We start from the raw sequence: 22,619 nt of genomic DNA, 5'->3' as shown, positions 1-22,619 counted from the left end.
CTGTAATCCATCCTCAGAATAGAAAGAAGGTGAAAGGCTCATTCATCTATGCTTTTCTAGTCTGGCAAGGTCTAGAAGGGGCTGAACCAAGCAGTCACACCTTCTCATAAGGCTAGAAGTTGATGAGTTCAGCCCTTCTCAAGGCAGAAGGAATATCAGGAAGTTTTTTTTTTTTTAACCAAAAACCAAGAATCCCAAGTCTGTGATCCAGAGTACAGAGGGTCATTTTCCACTTTTCTTGGGCAAGGCTTTGAGAGTCCTTGCAATTGTGATGTTCTGCAACTTCTATCTGAGATCATGGCTGTGTGAACCACTTTTGAACACTTAGCTCAGCCTTAAAAATAGCGACCTACATTGTCAGAGCTATTTAAATCACTCCAGAAACTCATAACAACTGACTGAACTGGTTTGCAACTTTGTGCTTCACTCATCTATTGTTTGCAACAGGCTAAAACCATCCTGGACAAGATAGATCTTCCTACTTTATATGAAATGAGAGCAGCTATGAACAGTACAGGCATGGTTGCAGCAGTATTTGTGTTGAGATCATTGGTGGAAGTGCTCCATGATTTCCTCCTCTATGTCTGCCCCTAAGTCCTGCACCAAATCTTAATGGCAAATCTGCCATAGGAAAAAATAGGCTTTTGGAAATGCCTGCAGGCCTCTACAGTGATCTGACTTTCCTTAGAAGTAACTCAGTATCTGAAAAAGTGATGCTGCCAAAATAGACCTGTAGACCAATGGTACAGAATAGAAGACACAGATATAAACCCACATAAATACAGTTATCTCATACTAGACAAAGGTACCAAAAACATGCATTGGAGAAAAGATAGCCTCTTCAACAAATGGTACTGGGAGAACTAGAAATCCATATGCAGCAAAATGAAAATAAACCCCTATCTCTCACCATGCACAAAACTAAACTCAAAGTGGATCAAGGACCTAGGAAATTAAACCAGAGACCCTGCACCTAATAGAGGAAAAAGTAGGCCCAATCTTCATCACGTTGGATTAGGTCCCAACTTCCTTAATAAGTTTCCTAAAGTGCAAGAAATAAAATCAAGAATTAATAAATGGGATGGACTCAAACTAAAAGGCTTCTACACAGCAAAAGAAACAATCAATGAGGTGAAGAGAGAGTTTACATTTTGGGAGCAAATTTTTGCCATACACACATTAGACAGAGCACTAATCTCAAGTATATATAAAGAACTCAAAAAACTCAACACCCAGAAAACAAACAACCCAATCAATAAATGGGCCAAGGAGCTGAACAGACACTTGTCAGAAGAAGATATACATTCTATAAACAAATATATGAAAAAATGTTCAACATATCTAGCAATTAGAGAAATGCAAATCAAAATTACTGTAAGATTTCATCTCATGCCAGTCAGATGGCAGATATCAAAAATACAGACAACAATAAATGTTGGTGAGGATGTGGGGAAAAGGCACACTCATACATTGCTGCTGGGACTGCAAATTGGTGCAATCAATCTGGAAAGAAGTATGGAGATTCCTTAGAAAACTTGGAATGGAACCACCATTTGACCAGCTATCCCACTCTTCAGTCTAAACTCAAAGGACATAAAATCAGCATACTATAGTAATGCAGCCACATCAATGTTCATAGCAGCTTAATTCACAGTAGCTAAACTGTGGAAGCAACCTATATACCCTTCAATAGATGAATGGATAAAGAAACTGTGGTGTATATACACAATGGAATATTACTCAGCATTAAAAGAGAATAAAATTATGGCACTTGCAGGTAAATGGATGGAGTTGGAGAATATCATGCTAAGTTAAGTAAGCCAATTCCCCAAAACCAAAGGTGGAATGTTCTCTCTGATAAGTGGATACTGATGCATAATGGTGGGGAGTGGGAAAAATTGAGGAACTTTGATGGGGCAAAGGGGAGGGATGGGTTAGAAGGGAGTATGGGGACGAAAAGGATGGAAGAATGAGATGGACATCATTATCCTAGGTACATGTATGACTGCATATATAGTGTGACTCTATATCATGTACAACTAGAGAAGTGAAAAGTTGTGATGCAATTATGTACAATGAATCAAAATGCATTCTGCTGTCATTATATACCTAATTAGAATTAATTAATAAAAAAGAAAAATGGATGCTGTAGGGGAGAAGAATGTGAGATCAAGTTCTACATTCCTGACTCAGATTCAAATTCTGCCACTTACTATATTTGTGACCCTGGGCAAATTACTCTAAACTCCATACATTATTTTCATCACCTATCAAGTGGAGTTATTCTAACTCAACATTTCCATTCGGGGTGACTTTGCCTCAAAGTACACTTAGCAATGTCTGGAGATATTTTTAGTGGTCTCAAGTGGTGGAATGGAAATGTGTGCTTCTGGGGTTTAGTGGGTAGAGGCCAGAATGCTGCTAAACATACTACATTGCATGAGACAGTTCCATGCACAAAAAAATGATCCAGCCAAAATGGTAATAGTGACAAGTTGGATTATACCCTGCTTTGCTCACAGAGCTTTTTATGAGAAAGTAAGGTTGTGACTATACAAAGTTTAGCCCTGTATTTTGCAGAGTAGGGGCTCAATAAATATTACTTGAAAACAAGGAAAAAAGCATTCTCAATGTTTCCACTTAAATCGTAATTATGGTAAGCACCATGTGTCTTTATATCAGAAAGAATGAGTTAAAATCCCAGCTCTGTCACTTAATAGCTTGGTCTTTCTGCATTTTGGTTTTATGTATAAAATGGAAATAACAATATCCAGATCACAGTGATGCTATAAGACAAATGAGATATTCAAAGCCCTAAAGTACAAAGCTTGGCTTATTTATAACAGTCTCATCAAATGGTATATAAAAAGTAGTTGTAATAGTAATGAGAGTAACATTTGCATTTGACCTAACCATTTAACCAGCATTTCTACATGTATACACACACACACACACACACACACACACACGCACACATACTGGGGATTGGACCCAGGGATTTGCTCATACTAAGTGAATGTGCAACCACTGAGTTACAAACTACCCCTGAATGTATATTTTAACAATCAAATTTAAACATCTTTTTGGCTTATTTTCATCTGCTTCATTATATGATTTATCAACCTACACAATAAAACTAATTTTGTGATGATACATCTGTGAGTTTCAGCACAACCCTCTCACAGCCTGTTGAATTAGTTATGTTTCCTAGTTAGGAATCAGGGAGAATTACTAGAAGTAATTCTGGGTTAACTGGTTCTCCTCCTCAAAGTTTGTACATATAAATTTAAGCCTCATTTTGTGTATGATCCTATGACAGATGACAGATGTCCTGAAGATCTGAGGTCATGTATCTAGGCTACCCAAACATCACACACAGGGGTTGCCCTTAAAGTCAGATATAGCTCTGACTTAAATTACATTTTTTCAAAATGCATTTGTATCTTTTAGCTCATTGAATTATTCAACTCCGTATACTTGGAAAGACAATTATAATTGGCCCTGTATTGTTGAGGAGAACAGAACAGCCAGGTTTCATTGCTCAAAGAACTAAATGTGGGAACAGTTGACAGATCAGGTCTTGATCTCCATTTGCTTGACTGCTGTTGCACCTGCTCATGAGTTCATAGTTGTGCCTCCCAAATAAACAAACAATTCCAAGTGGCTAACATGAACTGGGCACACAACCTGAGGAGGCAGTGACCATGTCTTCTTCATTTTTCCATGCTATTACTCAGAGTAATGCCAGGTACATAACTGATGCTCAAATGTAAATTGAAATAATAAATGAAATCAAGGTACATGAAGGTACTGGCACAGAATCTCAGGCATTAAAATTGTAGCCTTCTGCTTTCAGGTGGGTAAAAGCATGGGCATGGGGACAATGCCATTTGTTAATAACTACTGTTAGGCAGAACTATTTCAGGTATTTTCATGGGTTATTTCTTTTTATTCACAACGGCTCAGCAAGGAGGGTTGTTGACAACTCATTCAACAATAGAATACCATTTGGTCATTAAATCAAAGTTGTAGATGAAAACAGTCACAGGATGCACTGTTAAGTGAACAAAGTTTTTATTAAAACAGTGTGCACAATATGATTAACTTTGCAAACAAACCAAAAACCTATACATAGAGAAAAATGTTCTGGGAGGATGGGTCCATAGTGGCTATCACTGGGTTATAAGATTGTGGTGTTTTAAAAATTGTCTGCTTTTTCATATATTATTTCCTATAATGAGCATGCATTATTTTTATCACTATAATTTCTTTTAAACAATAGAAACTAGGAAAGGGCTATGACTCCCTGTGGATTCTTAATGGAATCACTGGAGAAATTATAGAGAAGTAGTGGAACTTTGAAAACACACAGTGTTGGTGTGCCTGTATGGAAATGTGCATTGCCATTTATTGCATCTTGACTATCTTCTATTTAGGAGTTTGTCCTTTAACCTAGGTATTCATTAGTATAGGAGGGATTAAATAAAGTATTATAAAAGCAAACAATAGAATGCAATGCAGCTGTAAAATAAGAAAGGGATTTCTTTATGTAATGATATGGAAAGATTCTGAAGATATGCTAATTATATTTTAAAAAGGAAGATATAGGGGCTTGGGATATAGCTCAGTAGTAAGAAGACTTGGCTAGAATGTGCAAAGGCCTGGATTCAGTTCCCACTACAATGTGAAGGAGGAGAAGGAAAAGGAGAAGGGGAAGGGGAAGGGGAAGGGGAGGGGAAAGTGGAAAGAGGAAGAGGAGAAGGAGGAAGGGGGGAGGAGGAGGAGGAGGAGGAGGAGGAGGAGGAGGAGGAGGAGGAGGAGGAGGAGGAGGAGGAAGGAGAAATAGAGAGATGCCCAGTTTTCTACTATTTGTGCAAAAGCAAGGGATGAATCAGGGAGAAGAAATAAGGCCAAACCATGAAATCTTGATTCAGATAGTACTGCATTTGAACATTGGCTCTACTAATTAACATGCATATAAATTTATGTAGGTTCCCTTTTCTCATCAAAACATCAGTTTTCTTCTCTGAGTATTAGGGACAATACTAACCACCTTGTTGGATTGTTGTAAGGACCCCCAAAATTGGGTGATCAAATTTGGTTGCTATTGTTATTATTTGCACACATGTAACAAACATTGTCTAGTTTGTGCCACATGCTGTTCTAGGTGCTTGACATGTATCACTGAACAAAACAAAACATAGAACACCAAAACCCCTGATGCAGAAAATAAACACAATCACCGAGACCTTCTTTTCTAGATTAGTATTGTTCTAATTTTATATAACAATATTCTGCTGCTTTAAAACAATCTCACCTGACATCATTCTCTGGACACACATTTTCTATGTTCCTAACTCCATACCTCAGTTCACGTTATTTCCTTTGGTTAAAACATTCTCCTCATCCACACCAATTCCCCATACTTCTCCATCACTTCAAAATTGACCCATCTTCCTACACTCTTATCAAAAACTATCACCTGCATAAAGTAGCTTCCAAATACCCCACAATTAGTACCTTGCTTTCTTATAGTCATGGGCAACTATTGTATGCACCTTTCTGGAAACATCTACTTTGTATAATTTCTAATAACTGTGTGTATTCAAGTCTTTCAAGATTATAAGCTTCTGGAGACGTCATAGCATTAAGAGAAACATCCCCACTTGATGCACTTAGTCAATTCTTAATAAACATTTATTTCTGAATATATTCATTGCAACTTGAACTCTTCTCATTAGCCTTACCACATTGAAGTAGCATGCTCTCTTTACTTATCTATTATATCCTCCAGCCAATTGGTATTTCATTAAGGACAAGAACAAGTCTTATCTTTATATGCCTGGTAGATATATTGAGCTGACACATAAATTGTCCTGTTAAGTTTGGTTTAACCAAGGAACATAAAATTGCACAGAAATAAATCTTTTTGTCATTGTTTTTGGAAGGGTAACCTAAATACCTGGAATTACAACATAGCCCTAGAACATTACTTGCTGTTAACAAATGATTGGGTGGATATATGTCTTTGCATGGTGAAAATGTACAGACAGACATGGGAACTCTCATGACTCCTAGGTTTCCAACCCTCTCCTTTGAGTTTCACAATGACCACCAAGTCTGTACTTTGAAATAAGTGGATCCAAAACCACTACTACTGTTTACATCAATGTTGAGTACAGCATTTAGTACCTGCAGACTGTTTAATAACAGTACCCTTTGAACAAGTGAATGAATGAATAGCTCTCATTTGAGGGCATCCTCCAAAAGGAGTCATATGACAATAAACAGGCAGGTCCAGGTTTTCAAAGCCAGCACTGTGCTCAACAGGAACTTGCTGCCTCATCATCCTAGGAGTTTTTGTTAAGATGAAATAGAAATTTGAAGGTTCCAAAACAAAATCAGTGTGTAAGTCTAAACCTAAATGATGTTAGACTTTTAAGCCTTCATTAGTTTCCTTGATGTAAAGTTGCTTTCATTTCTCTAGCTTAAGTAGGATGTGACTCTTTCCTGAGGATAAGCTTATTGTCCTGACCATGATTCCTTGTTTACCCTTTTTCACTTTTTTTTCCCTGGAAGTACTAGGCTGGAGACTGAATCCACAGGTTCTTTACTATTAAGCTACATTTCAGCTATTTAAAAATTATTTTTGAGATAGAGTCTCACTAAGTCACTGAGGCAGGCCTTGACCTTGTAATCCTCCTGCCTCAGCTTTCCGAGTTGCTGGGATTATAGGAGCACACTACCATACCTGGCCTGTTTACGCTTTTTATTTGGAGAAATTTTAATCATATAGAAAAGTTGAAATATGAGTCTAACAAACACCACTGTACTATTTACCCACACCAATGGTTCTCTGCAGGGGCAATTCTGCCCCCCAGTGATCTTTTGACATCTGCAGATGTTCTTGGCTGTCACTACTAGCAGGGAGGAATGGTCTGCAGTGAGTAGAGACTAGGGATGCTACTAAATATCCCACAATGTACAGATCAGCCTCAACACAAAGAATCACCCTGCCCTAAATATCAATAGTGCAGAGGATAAAAAACATTGACATCCTATACATCTCCTTGCCTAAGGGCTATAATGCAGACTCTTCCAAACACCTAGGTTTATCAATTGTTAATATGTTGCAACATTTATCTTTCTCCCCTCATTCCCTATCTCTGTGATTATAAGTCTTTACTTGAAAAATTTGATATTAAGTTATAGAACCATGACATGTTGCCCTCAAATTCTGCAGCATCAATCTCATAAAAAGACATTCTCCTTTAAAACCACAAAACAATATCACATTAAGTGTATTTAATGTTGATATAATAACATTATTTAATGTATACTCCACATTCAGATCTCTCCAATTATCCTAATAGTGTCCTTTAAAAAAAATCTTTGTTTTATTCAGTATCCATTAGGCTTTATGTTTTGCATTTACTTGTCCTGTCTCATTATTCAACTGTGTTTTCAAGATGCAAAGCTGTCACTGAAGCCAGAATTAGACAGGAAGTCAGTACAGATAGGTAATCAAGTCAGGTCAGATCAAAAAGTCCAATGTGAGTGAGTCCAGGAAGTTGGGTACTGCCCCCTGAGGGATTGATATACCTTCTGAGCCCTTCTCCACTCTATCAAGATAACCTGCCCCTGCACCAACCTGTTGCTAAGGTAACCTCTCCAAGGAATTGCCCCTCCCTATAGGGAGTTATAAAGTTGTTAATGTGTCATGGACTGCTTCATTCTGCCTTTCCCCTGTCCATCTGCTTCTCACCTTTTGGCCATCCCACTGAGCATCTCCTAGGCCTAGTCAAGTACACAGGAAAGAGAGAGATAAGGGGAAGAGAGCAGGAGAACAAAGGAAGCCTAGGACATATAAAAAGGCAGAACACCCTCACTTCTTAGGATACCAGCTATGGCCCCCTTCTCCCTCCTGGGAGAAATCTATGTTACCCCTTTTTAAATAAATCTTGCTTTATATGCTTGCCTCAGTGTGCTTCTCTAATGTTATACTTCAAAATGTGAGGGAGCAGGACTCATCACCCATAACTGGTGGTATCATCATAAGCTTTAAACTTTAGAAAGATGATATAGTTCTTCCCTGCAAATCTCAGCAATAATGACCAATATTTGTAAACTATGTCATAAAGTCTATTCAAATATGACTCCTATAATTCAAGCAGTGTCTACTGATGGTAGTTGTCTAACAGCTACTGTTTGTTAACTGAGCTGACACACAAGACATGAGAACTTTATATGCAAATACCATGGTAATTGTGGGTAGTAGGGATATGGCAGAAAAGGTTCAAAGGTTCCTCCTTGGAATGATCAGAAGGCAGAGATCAAGATGGGAATATGAGCTAATAATTATTTAACAATCAGAAAGCAGGACAAAATGTTCCTAGAATTTATGATGAGGAAATGTGTCACTGGATAACAGAGAGGACCCCCACGTTCTGGTGGATAGAGGAAGGAAGTGGGACAGACAAGAAAGAACAGCAACAGCACAAAGCAGGCACCAGAACATGGGTTTTAACATCAAAGAACATTCTATCCTGGTTAGAAAGCTTCTCACCAATGTTTCAATATGCCAGGAGCCCAAGGCACATCCAGAATGGAATGCTCACATTTGTTAATGAATGCCAGACACTAACCTATCCTTTTTATTCTTCTTTCTTTCAGAAAAGATCTGAGGTGCCGAATGAATCTCTCAAAATGACAGTTTGATTTTACTGATGACCAGAGAGAAGACTGACTTATTTTGATTAAGTCAAGATTCAGAGTAGAAACGTAGGCACTGTAAGGGCCAAATATTCCTCTACCTAGATAGGCCTTTCTTGTCAATCAGCAAGGATTCATTGAACAATGACCCCTGTTTTCAAGGCTCTGTGGTCAGTCCTGTATGTGATATAGCAACCCTATCTCTACATCCCCATTTTTATGGGCTATATTGCAGTCTGAGAGCTCTTTTTTCTCTCTTCCAAACACCTAGTGCCCTCATAACACTACACTCATTCATTCACTGAAAACATTTTATTGAGGACTTTTGTGAGAGTTATTGTGCAGTACTAGAGATATGAGAGGCAGACAAGTTACTTTCCTTCATGGAACTTATAACATTGTTGAGGAAGGCAGGGATCATGATTTACCCAACCTGGAACTTGTCCTGGTTCTGGGTTGTTTCCTGAACCCTGAGCTTTATTTAAACTCCTGCTCTGGGAATTTCACAGAGTGGGCATTGGGAGATAGGAAAATCTGCCTTGCATTTCTCGAATTATTCCCACACAGACCACTTCTTAACTCATACCAATCATTAAATACTCCCCCCCCCTTCATTAGGGGCCTAGTCTTTTGCTTTTAGCTGTAATATGAAGCTAGAATATGCTCTCAGGGTCCACCAAATACATCATGTCATAGAACTTGATAGTGATTGTAGAATTAATGAAACACAACATTGCTTGAATATGCCAAATGACCTAATCTAATTTTCAAATGTGTTTTAAAATCACTTTTGCAACCACTCATCAATTTGAGAGATAGCATTCATCTTCACATTTCACTTCACTATAGATGACTTATAACCTAATATTGCTACTCACCAAGCATACTCAAAACTAATTGGCTTTTCAATGAACATGTATATAAAAAATTAAAACATTTTCCCATGTAGCTATCTATGTGAAAATTACATTTTCACTATTCTTGGGAATGTGCTCATGTTTTGATAATTTTTAATTTTTTGTAGACTACAATATAAAGTATTTGCTTATCTGGACTGCAGTTCACTCAATCTTCTTGGCTTTGCTTAATGACTTTCATAATCCTAAGTTAAAAGTGTATTTATTTAATAGTTATCTCCTATTCCATTAAGCTTTTTTCTGAGTAAGAGAATCAAAATGTTACTTATAAATTATCTTTGATTAGGTACATACAGGAATAAAAAGGGAGGAATTGTTAAAAAAGAAGGAAGTGGAGAGAGAGGGGAAGGAACTGATATAACTGTGTATATACTTTTGTGAACAAAATGGAAATAGATGAAAAAACACTGGCTTAGGAGTTAGAGGCTGAGTTCTAAGTACAGCAGACTTTTTCTGTAAAGAGTTCAGCAGACTTTTTCTGTAAAGAGCCAGAGAATAAATATTTTCAGATTTACAGGCTATAATGTTTCTGTTGCAAATACTCAAACCTACCATTGAATCAAAAGTGGCTGCAAACAACATGTAAACTAACAAACATGGCTCTTTCCAATAAAACTTTATTTACAAAAACATCTATATTTGGCTTTCAAGCCATAGTTTTCTGAACTCTGATTTATAGTGTCGCCTTGGGAAAGTAATTATATTTCTGTTCCTCATTTACCTTATTCATGGAATGAAGGCATTAGACTACATGATTTTTGAAGTCCCTTCAAATTCCAAAATGCCACCTTCATCATTTAAACAGGTCTCTTTTTCAAAGGAAATACTCTTTAATAGGATTGGAAGAGACCCAGATACACAAATTCTGCAATACAATTTTTTCACTGAGGTAACAATTACCACTCACGGAAAATGAATAAGATTCCTATTTACCATAGCATTTGATCCAAAGATACTACATTGTAGTTTAGCTCATCCCATACCTGAATATTTATAGCAAGTTTTAAATCTCTGAACCATTGATCTTCTCTTACAAATAGGGCATTATTTGGATGAATGGTATCTCAAATATGGAACATACTCAGTTCCAAACCATAATGGAAAAACCCATTGTAGTGACTGCTTTCCAAAATTCAAATCAAGAATTTTTGCAGCTGGGAGAAACAAATGGGACCAGAAACTAATATATGCTTTCAAATATCATGTTATAAAGTGGTTTTACTATCAAGAGGTATGATGCCAAATAATGTTCATCATTGTTTTAGCCTTACTTGGGTTTTATCTAATTACCAAAGGCTTGATTTTCCTATCTTAAATGTGCCTACTTTTTATCCCAAACACGCCTGAGTTTGGTTTGCTATCTCTGTGTCTGCTGGAAACTCTTTTATTTTTACTGCTGAATTATAATCCCTTAAGCACAGGTGTTTATAGTAAACCTGCTGATATTCTTAACAAAGTGTGGTAGAGAGTTACAGCATACTTAGTTATGCCTGTATGCACTGGTGTTAAATGTGTCATCTGTTTCACTTCCCTACAGTTAGAGTATCTATGTGATATTGTAACAGGTTATATATAATGTAAACAAAACATATAAACCTAGTGTGCTTTATTTTTTATCTAATTCTAGGAAGATTTCTAGTGGCTTTTCATTTAGAATTGCTTAATACAGAGATTCACACCTTCATTTCCACATTTACATGACTGTTGCCTCTTCTTATTACAACCCTGAATTCATCATGCAGTTCCATGGCATCTCATAATTTTCCAGAACTATTACTATAAAGGAACAAATGTATACTTGATACTAAGTGCAGAAATTAAAATGATTTTTTAATACTCCCAGTCTAGATATCAAAGGAAATGTATTATTTCACTAGATTTCTCAATATATGCACATTTCCAAGATCATAAAAAATGTATAAGAATAGAGAGTACAAAAAGCCTCATAAGGGATACAAATATATACACTGGAAAATAGATATCTATCATTCAGAACTTCCTCCTCCTCCTCTTCTTCTTTCCTCTCCCTCCTCCCCCAACATTCCCCCTGTCATCTTTAAACAACTGTGAAGATCATAGTGAGAAAATATATTCTAAGGATTATATAGGAATTTTCCTATCATGATTGAAGCCAATTTGCAGATGCTTCCCATCCAATATCACCTTCCTTTTATTTATGTTTATTTTGTTCATTTGAAAATCCTTATGTTGAGCAACATTTTTTTTTTATACCACGGACGGAACCCAGGAGTGCTTAACCACTGAGCCACATCCCCAACTCTTTTTATAGTTTATTTTGAGACAGGGTTTCGCTGAGTTGCTTAGGGCCTTGCTAAGTTGTTGAGGCTGGTTTCAAACCCATGATTGTCCTGCTTCAGCCTACAGAGCCACTGGGACTATAGGTGTGTGCCACACACCCAGCCATCCTTGAGCAACATTTAATGGGTAGAACTATGACAGATAAACAGAGATGACGAACTTTTGTCCTCAAAGAACAAACAGTCTAAATAAAAATTGAGGGAACAAGTGATGCTGAGAATGCACTAAAAATGTAAGCATTATGTCTCCTTGCTCCATATAAGGAAGACTGAATTATGGCCTGTGTCTTTAGAAAAATCTGGAAGAGCTGGCCTCCATCTCAGACTCTGGAGGTGAAAGAGAAGGCCCACATTAAAAATATAATTTCCACAATTTCCCATTGTGGCCTGACATTTCCATAACAAGTTTGATAACAATTATATGTATATGGCAATCATAATAAAAACTAAAAGAAGATAAATGGTGCCGTTAGTAATAATATTAGGTTTTCGTTGTTTTCATCCATCTTCCCCAGCTTCCATTTGGAGTTTATTCATATTTTGCATTCCATCTGCTCCAAATATGGGCATATTATCGCTGAACAAATAAAAATTCAGAATTCCCTTGCCTTAGCTCAAGTAAGAGCCACAAGTAAGCTGTGTTACCTTTTATGTCCAAACATAATCCTTTTGTAAATCAGGATAAAACACCATCATGTATTTTTCCAAGATCTGTCATAGAGACAAAATGAGCTGAAAACACTAGGAAGGCAATAAGCTCTCAATATTTCTACATCATGGAGTAATTATTTCCACAGCAAGGAACACATTTATTTACAAAGTGTACAGACTTACTTGGTAAAGGGAATGAGCTATATTGTAACCATGTGTGACATACTAAGTTTTTATTAGACAAGTTCTAAAAATCTCCTCCTCCAACTGACAATAATAATATATCTGCAGCTGTGAATGTTTCCAGGAAAGAGATTTTAGCAACTAGCTGATACATTTATTAGAAAAGTGCTGAAAAGCCTTTTATAATGAAAAGTGCCCCTTATAGCAGGGCTTCTCCATTTAGTCTGCACAGGAATCATCTAAGCATTATTAAAAATGTAGGTTCTAGCTGTGTGCAGTGCTGTACACTTGTAATCCCAGCTACTCCATATGCTGAGGCAGGAGGATAGCAAGTTCAAGGCCAAGCTGGGCAATTTACCAAGGCCCTGTCTCAAAACTTAAAACAAACAAACAAATAAATGGGCTAGGGATGTAGCTCAGGTAGAACATTTGCCTAGTATGTACAAGGACCTGGGTTTAATCCCCAGTACTACAAAAAAAAAAAAATGCAGGTTCTGATTAAACAGGCCTAAGGTAGGGATCAAGATACTGGGGTTACTAATGAATTCCCAGGGAATGTTGATGCTGCTGGCCCAAGGACCACACCCTGAGTAACAGGCCTTCACATGTTCTTTTTCTTCTCCCCATTAACAAGCCTTTTTATTGTTGTCTTTTTTTGTTGTTGTTTTTTAGTTGAATGTCCAAATGGTCCTGCTTACTGGTCCTGCTTCCATGAATGGTCAAGACCAAGAGAAAAGGAAGGGGAACCAGCTAGCACAGGGAGGGATCATCTCCATAATATTCCATTTATACAGAGAACTAAACAGATCAGCACAGAGTCAGTATTGTGGATAAAAGTTGGCAGGATGGGACAAGGAGTAGGGATGTGGGGAGTAGGAGTGTCCTTTAAAAAATGATAGCCTCCACCCCAAACCTGGTGCCTAGGGAGGGCTTGGTCTGCTTCAACCCAAGAGGAATCAGAAGATCAAAAGCAGTTTGGGAAGGCCAGGGCAGTCAGGGATGGAGGGAGGGGAAAACTCCAAAGGATGGAAGGGCTGTTTGGCAACTGGGGTAAAGGGAATGCCTTCCCCCTGCTGGGATCCCCCAGCCCCTCCACTCTGGAATAAAGGAGACAGCCTGCAACACCCTAGTGCAGGTCTGGGACTGCCAGATGTTCCATGCAGGGGGCTGGAGGAGGTTCATAAAGGTTTGTCCTCCAGAGAGATGAAGGCACTGTTTGCCAGTTTTTCAGCCAGGGTGAAGTGGTCTTTGACCTCCTCTTAGCAGTTTTCTTATAATTCATGCTTGATCCCTGTCAGCTTCTTCTTGATGGCATCCTTGGAACTGGCGTTTTGCTCTGAAGGGGTGCAGACTCATGGGCCCAGAATATAAACACCAGGTCTTCCTTCTTGCTCTCCTTGGTCTTGTAGGTTGTGTCAGAGGTCATAGCAGCAGTCCTCGTCAGCAAGCATCATAACAAAGGTGGCATAGGGCTCATCTACAGTCTGACTCACAAAACCTACCAGGATCTCCTTGCTCTCCTCCAGGATGATGTTCTTCTTGTTCTCACTCAGGCAGAAGAGCACCACCTTCTTGCATTTCTTCACTTCTTCTGGCATCAAAGACTTGTGTACCTTCATGTCATTGAACACCATTGATGACACCAATGGAGACAGTCACACCGGAAGATAGGTTTCTAGAAGCGAAAGGAAGATAGCAAGGAGAGCTAGCCAACATGAGAGCCACCATAGCTGCTGCCAGGATCCAACTTCTTCACATGTTCTTGAAACAGCCTGTGAACCATGGCTGTTGGAGATTTTAGCTTGGGGTTCCCAGATGGGTGGCAGTTGACAGGTATTTGTGAGGCCTATGAAACTGCCCTGACAGGGTTTGTCAGGATGGATATTAAGGCCCACTCCTTACCTGGCACTGATCTTGGGAGATTCAGGTCAAAGAATCCATGAGAATTCATTTGAGCAGGTAAAACAAGACAAAACAAAGTATGTCTCCTGAATATTAAGGGCCCTTCATATTTATGGTTATCTCAGGTTTTTAATGCATAGCCAACATGACCACCCTTTAACTTGAGTGCTAATTTACTTCCTTTCAGCATTAACATAGGGCTTCCATTATGGTCTAGAATCAAAGGGGCCCCTTCTCTTCTTGGGACACCATTGATGTCACCACTGGAGACAGTCACACCAGAAGCTATGTTTCTAGAAGTGAAAGGAAGATGGCAAGGAGAGCTAGCCAACATGAGAGCCACCATAGCTGCTACCAGGATCCAACTTCTTCACATGTTCTTGAAAGTGCACGTGAACCATGACTGCTGGAGATTTCAGCTTGGAGTTCCCACATGGGTGGATCCCGAGTTAAATGCCTCTTTCAGAAGCTCTATTAGTATCTACAACTCCAAAATGATAAATGAGACTAGTCTTGGGGCTGGAGTTGTAGCTCAGCAGTAGAGCACTTGCCTCATATGTGTGAGGCACTGGGTTCGACTCCTAGCACCACATATAAATAAGCAAATAAAATAAAGGTCCATCAACAACTAAAAAATATTTTAAAAAAGAATAGTCTTTATTAATCGTTAGCAGTGGCTTTGGACCTTTAGAAAAGCAGATGAAAAGCTCAGTGAAAATTTCCCGAAGTCCCTATTCTATTCTTAATATCTTAGAATTCATCTAAACCCTGTTAAGAACTGAAAATGACCACTTGGCCTCAATATTTAAGGAATCTATATAAAAGCTGATGACAGAATACTAATATACATAAAACAATTTGACAACAACTAAGAACAAACTTCATTGAAAATAGGTATGCCAACAGAAACATTGTGCATCCTGTTAAAACCAATTTTTATACTTCTTCCCTCAAAAAGGTTTGACTCAAGCATTCAGTAATGATGTCTCCTCTCTGCATTCCCAAGCCAGTGGTCAGAAAACTATAATCCATGAGCTTGGCCTGCTACCTGATTTTTATAAATGAGATTTTATTGGAACATAACCATGCCCATTCATTTAAGTATTGTCTATTACTTCTTTCACACAAAAATGGCAGAGTTGTGTAGTGTGACAGAGCACATATAGATTGCAAAGTCTAAAATATTTACCATCTTAACCTTTACAGAAAAAGTTTGCCAACTCTTGTTCTACAGTAATAAGTACCTTCTTCACAGTATCTCTATTGCACCTTATATTACAATCAACTGTAGATAAGTATATAGATAGGAGGCCAGTAAAGATTGATGGGTACACCAGGACTATTTGGTTGCACCACCATTGGAGGGGTTCTTATTAACTTTATACTGTAAGTGACCCTAGTTCTCTTATAAGGTGTTAAGCCTCCCTACTCATCTATGTACCACTAGCATAGGGATTCATGTCAACTTGGAGTCCAATGAACAGAGCTGAATCAAACTGAACTCTGGAGTTTTTCTAGGGCAATAATGGAGCCATGATATTTAGGACAGTGAAATTTCCAAGAGCAATGAGCAAATATCTGATTAAACCTGTAACTAAATTAGCAGAAACCAAATGGTTCTTTTGGCAGCAAAACAAAAGTGGCTCTTACAGCCATTTTGTTTGACAGGATTTTACAAGAGGTTCCACAATGAATTGCAGCCATAAAATACTTGATATTAGCATTACTAATCCTTGGTGAATCTTTCCTTCCAAGCCATAGCAGAGATAAAGAGCACACTCCCTGTCCTTCCCAGAGGCTCAGTCATTAGCATGCCAGCTTAAGGGCTGTGTATTTCTCCAGCTCCAGCAAATCATTCATCTGATATTGTATAGTCTCACCTGAACTCCAAGGACCCAGTAGGAAAATGAGGCAGTGATTGCATTTTGTGAGCAAATAACTTTTCTCTTTATTTTAAAAATTCTTCCCTTATATTCATCAATTTTTAAGAATGGAATAAAAATATATACCTTCTGTCATTGCCTCTGGAAAGGAGACTAATTCAGATCCTTTTCTAATTATATTTATCCATTGTATATTCTAATTTTCACAATTTGATTCATTTACTATCATTCTACCAGTCCCCAAAAGTCCATATTTTGTAATTGTGCCCTGTACACCCATATGAGTTCTAGTAGTTGCTAAGACAACAGAAGAAATGTGTTCAGGGAAGTTAGTATTTTTCCACTTAAAATTAATTTATTTGACATTAATATTTTGGATATAACAATTTCACTTGTTTCCCCCACTAAAAATCTGAAATTTTTAATTTTGCCCATGCTCAGATTCTATATTAGAAATTTATATATAAATTTATAGGATGTTTTAACAATTTGGATTAAAAAAGAAAAATAAGTGTGATGCTTAAATTTAGTTTATTCCACTTTAGGCATGGGTAAAAACTTATTCAGTAAAAATTATGTACTTTGTGAATGATCTTAACAGCCTAAATTAATGAAATTTCCCTAAGCCACACAAAATGGACCTTGATTTCATGAGTGATGAAAATGTAAGTCTTCTAATAAAAGGTCTGCATCTACACCAAAATGCCACTCTAGCATAACAAGTAACCGTATTTTGTTTATAGGAGATAATGGGGTGTGAATGTTACATATAGGCTGACTTGGTGTCCACAAACTTTTGGTAATTCCAATAATTAGCTTTGTTTTGTCTGTTCCTCTGTGTAGCCTACAGCTCCTGTAGGGTAACTGACATTGTCTACCCATCCTTTAAAACACTGATTACACTTTCATCTCCTTCCTGATGCTTCTGTGCTGTAGTCCAACTCACCTAGAAGTTTCTGAACTACTATAGTTCTTGAAGCTCACAGTTCCACATGGTTGTCCCCAAACAACTCAAAATCAACATGTCTGAAACTGAACTCAATCTTATTCCCCCAAACTCACTTCTCCCCCTAGCTTTCCCATCCCTAAAAATGGTTGCCCTGTATTGCAAGAGAGGATACAAAGAATCCCATGCATTTTCTGGAAGATTCTGCCTTCTGTAATCTGTTGAGTGTTTGAGTTTATTAGTTCTTCAAGCCCAGAATATGTCTCCAATGCTCCCATGTCCATTTATTTTCCAAGCTAACTTTTTATTCTTCTGGCTTAATCATCCTCCAAGAAACTTTCTACCAACAGGCTCTGTCCAACATGTTAGTCACTTACTAGATGTGGTTAATGAACACTTGGAATGTGGCAATTCTGAATTGAGATATGCTATAAATGTGAAATATACACCAAATTTCAAAAACTTAGCAGGAAAAAAGAATGTAAGACATCTAATTTTTATAAGTTGATTATATGTTGAAATGATAATATATTGGATAGTATGGGTTAAAGAAAATACAATAAAAGTAAATTGCATCGGTTTAATTTTTTAATATAACTACCAGAAAATTTTAAATAATGTGGTTTTGCATTATAATTTTGTAAGACTGTGCTGCTCCGTAACCTGGGGACAGGGTTTGGTGTTCCTCCCACAGATATTTTTACAACTGCCATTCTTTTTATTAATTTGGCATGTAATTTGTATCTCTCTCCTGGGCTCTACTGGCTGCTTGAACAGTGAATTTGATATCTTGTTCAAGATTACACCCACATCTGATGCATAGTATGAATTCTCATGTTTGCTAAAAGAACCAAAGAACTACACAGAGAATTAGAAGACCAGAGTTGAAGTCATCCTACATCCCTAGGCTATAGCTAAAGATGAGGGTTAAACTAGGTAGTCTCTAGAAGCCCTTATAGTTTCATTGACTACAAATGTCTAACACGGATACTTAAATGAGTGTTATGGTTTGGATTTAGAATGTCTCCCAAAGACTCATGCATTGAAGGCTTGGTCCCCAATGTAGTAAAGTTCACAGGTGGGACTTTCAGGAAATGATTGGATCCTGATTAATCCATTGATGGATTCATAGCTGAATGGACTACTGGAAGTAGTGGAAACTAGGTGGTATAACCTAATTGAAAGCAGTGGGGGGCTGGGGATGTGGCTCAAGCGGTAGCGCGCTCGCCTGGCATGCGTGCGACCGGGGTTCGATCCTCAGCACCACATACCAACAAAGATGTTGTGTCCGCTGAGAACTAAAAAAAAATAAATACTAAAAATTCTCTCTCTCTCTCTCTCTCCTCTCTCACTCTCTCTTTAAAAAAAAAAGAAAGCAGTGGGTCCTTGGGGGTGAGTCCTTGCGGACTCTATCTTGACACAGGCCCCCCTCCTTCTCAGAAACAGTGAAGCCAGTCAACTATGAACTGTGAACTATGAACTGACACCTCCGACACCATGAGCCAAAATAAATCTTTCTTCCTTTAAGTTGTTTTTCTCAGGTATTTTGTCACAGAGATGAAAAGCCAACTAACACAATATGTCACTTCTTGGGCTATGTATGTAGCTCAGTGTGGAGTACCTGCCTAGTATATACAAGGCCCTGGTTTTGGTCCCAGAACTGAAAAAAAAAAAAAAAAACAACCAACAAAATAATAAATAGTCACTTTTTCTTCATCAGGTTTCAGTTCTGTCAGTATAAAAAAAATCTCATATTTTCTTTGTTATCTTTCTCAGGACTCTGTACATACCTTAAAAGTGATTATCAATTAATTCAACAAATGAAAAGCTAAAAACAATTATTCACAAGTATGTTAGACAGATTTCCATCACTATAACAAATAATCAAGATAATCAACTTACAAAAATAAAAGGATTATTTTAGCTCACAGTTTTGGAGGTTTTAGTTCATGATTGGTTGGTCCCTTTGCTTTGGGCCTGTGGCCATATAACATGGCAGAAGTATATGGTGGAGCAAACTCACCTCATGGCAGGGAAGTAAAAAAGAGAAAGAGGAAGGGGCTGGTGTCCCACTATCCCCTTCAAGGACACACTCCTTATGACTCGAAAATCTCCCAGTTGGCCCCATTTCTTAAAGGTTCTACCACCTCCCAATTATGCCAAACTGGGGACCAAATCTTTAACACATGGGCCTCTGGGGTACATCTCCTACCAAATTATAGCAACAAGTTTCACAAGCTGGGTCTGATGAAAATTAGTATTTAACTTAATTGACTCTTCTTAAAACATTGGTGGGGTGGGGGTATAGGTGGATAGAGGGAGTGACTTCTCTGAATCATGATAGTAGAACAGCTGGATATAGAAGGGCTGGCAAGCTCCCTAGAGAAGATGGGTAAATTCACATGCAACATCACTGGGAAGCTTCCAAGGAAGCCAATATCCAGGATCCTCTCTGTTTTCTCCTTCATCCTCCAGGCAATAGTGAGTAAGCAAAAGGGACTGCCCCCAAAGTTCCGAACAGTGTCTTAAGATGCCAAATCATTTGTCCGGATATTAAAATTCTTCTCATAAAAAGCACGATGTTAATTTATATCTACAAAAAGCAAGTACAAAACTGACCAACTGTTAAGTTTATTTAGTGAAAATTCCACACCAGAGCACATGATTGTTCTTAGATAATTTTTAACTTAAAAATAATCTCAAACAGCACAGGAACCAACATTTGCAGGCTAATAGTCTGTATTAGTTCTACTGCTCTGATAAATGTTTCTAATGTGGACTACCGATGTCATTAAGATCATTTGCCTATTTATAGAGAGGAAGCTGGCCATCAACTATGATGCACAAGACAAGGAAAGCTGCTTTATTCTCAGCACAGGTGAATGAGTTGAAAAACAAGGGGTACTGCATACAGGAAGCATAATAAACTTCTGCAGTAGGCTGCAAAAGCCACAATTACCATTTTCTCTCAGTGATAGCTAATCTCTTACGGCAGAAAAAATCTCTTCTGGAAGACAGAAGAGTCCAAAATGCAAAGACCTATTGGAAATTTTGCTTTTCCTTCTTAGTTTCTTTCTTTTCTTTTCTCTCTTTCTTCTTTTTAAAATGTAGCCTGCCTGAAGCTTCTATTCTGGAACTTCTCTGATCACCCCTGGAGAATTCAATGTCCTCTCAAAGGTTTTTGTTGTGGTTTTTCTTCTTACCCACCACTAGCCTTCCTCTGATTCTGGGATTTTGGCCATGTGTCCTTGAAGCCAATCTCTGTTTATATAATTGTTCTAATTTCTGTCTTGCAATGACTTTTTTCCGTATTTTCTTTTAAAAATCTCACTCTCATTCCATTTCTTTTTCATCTCTCTCCCTAGGAAAATTTCTCTTTCTGGCAGGCTCCTCTTGTTCTCTTTGGCAGTATTTCATAGAGGCACAAATAGTCATAATGATAAAAATGTGCACTTGTAAAGGGGCTCACCCAAGGAGATTAAACTATTCTGCAGACATTATCCCATCAATTTCCCCTAAATCCTACAAAGGAAGGACCCATTTCACAATAGTATAGCAGAGGGTTAAGATAGATGCATTCTGAGCCTTAAAAAACTGAAAGCATACAGTCATTCGTCATAGTAAGTCCAACCTCCTGGATTTTACTTCTCCCTTCCCTTCCTTCTGGACCTCATCCTTAATTTTTACCCAATGCAGAAAGATGACTTTCATCTCCTTTGACTAATTTCTTCCTATAAATATAGTCTTAAGAGTGCTGCTGTCCCAAGATGAAGAGGCATGAAAAGAAAAAAAAATCAATTGGTTTATGTTCTATTTTCAATTTCCATCTGCTTCATATGCTTTCTTGTATTCCTTCGAGATCCCTGTAAATATTCCACTTTTTTCCACTCCTAAGTAATGGTCTTACATAGATCTCACTGATGGCATTTGATAACATTATGACTGAATGAAATTTGGGCCACACCTTTCTCTTTCCCTACCCCATTTAATAGATAAGGTAACTGATCCTCAAAAATATCCATACGTTATTGAGCTAGTTCAGCATCCAAATTAGCTTTATAGGCTAGGTCTTCAGATTTCTAAGTCTATATTTATAATTTTTGACAGAAATTCATAATAATAATCTAAACAAATAATAATAAGAACTACAATCTAAACAACTCTATAAGGTCATTATTCCTATCCACCTTCCACAGAAGAGGAAACTGCTAGATTACTTGCCCAAAGTAATGTAAGTAAATGATGGAACCAGCAATTAAACCTAGGTTTATCGAATTGAAATCAAGGGCCTACATATGTTTTTGTTTAAACTGCTTCTCTCTTGACATGCTGACAAAAAGCATTGGTACCTCTTTCATCTCTCCTTTCACCCAGGTTGGGTTTCTCAGTGTCTGTCATTATCTGTGGGTACCTGACTTTGGAATGCTCCTCTAAGCTGACATCTTAGCCTACTATAGAGACCCCCTTCTTCCTGTGAGCAGCAAGTATCTACTAAGGGACCCAGCACGCACATCATTTCACTTTAAACTTAGAATACATGTCTCCAATAGTCATCATAGAGTTTCCTTCACATTTTCTCTGAGCCAGGTGTTGCCAAGGGCACAGTGGAAGCTGAGGGTCTTGAGACACTTTTCTGTGTTACCTGTCCTACCTCACCATAGCCTATTATATACTTCGACTTTTCAGGAGTTTTCCTAGGGCAGGAATCCTAAAACTATCTTAGGATTCTATGGGGGATATAAATGTACATTTAGTTATTTATATCTCTGCTTGGAAGTAGAAAAATAAAACAAAACAGAACACCGACAGTCCCTTAAGATCATTTGGGTCCTTTTGATCTATATAAATTCAGTATCAAATTCACTTTGTGGATAACACATCAACTAATTAGAGTATTTAATAGGTATATATACCAATTATAAAATTCTACTCTGTAAAACATGCAATATATATTTGTCAACAAATAACTACAACATTAACTCTTTAGTTGCTAAGTATGAGCTATTCTCCTTAATAATATCACTGTTCAACATATGGTCCCTAATCTCAAGGAACTTTCAATATTAATAATACATTATTGTATTCAATGAATCTGCTGGAACCAACC

At 37.8% G+C, this 22,619-nt stretch overlaps 1 protein-coding gene and 1 pseudogene across 3 annotated transcripts in view; both read right to left on the bottom strand.

The window, feature by feature from the left end:
* Positions 1 to 22,619, bottom strand: part of FRMPD4 (FERM and PDZ domain containing 4) — a gene marked incomplete at both ends in the record, with an annotated part of 559,025 nt that overhangs the window by 194,570 nt on the left and 341,836 nt on the right. The gene's annotated exons all lie outside the window — the stretch shown is intronic.
* Positions 13,960 to 14,509, bottom strand: LOC308638921 (cofilin-1-like; annotated as a pseudogene). Its single transcript has one exon. The product of its transcript is annotated as a cofilin-1-like (transcript).

The sequence above is a fragment of the Spermophilus citellus genome (genome assembly GCF_964194105.1).
Source record: "Spermophilus citellus genome assembly, chromosome: X".
Lineage (NCBI taxonomy): Eukaryota > Metazoa > Chordata > Mammalia > Rodentia > Sciuridae > Spermophilus > Spermophilus citellus.
Note: the sequence above shows the minus strand (reverse complement) of the source record. Positions and strands in the feature narration are given on the sequence as shown.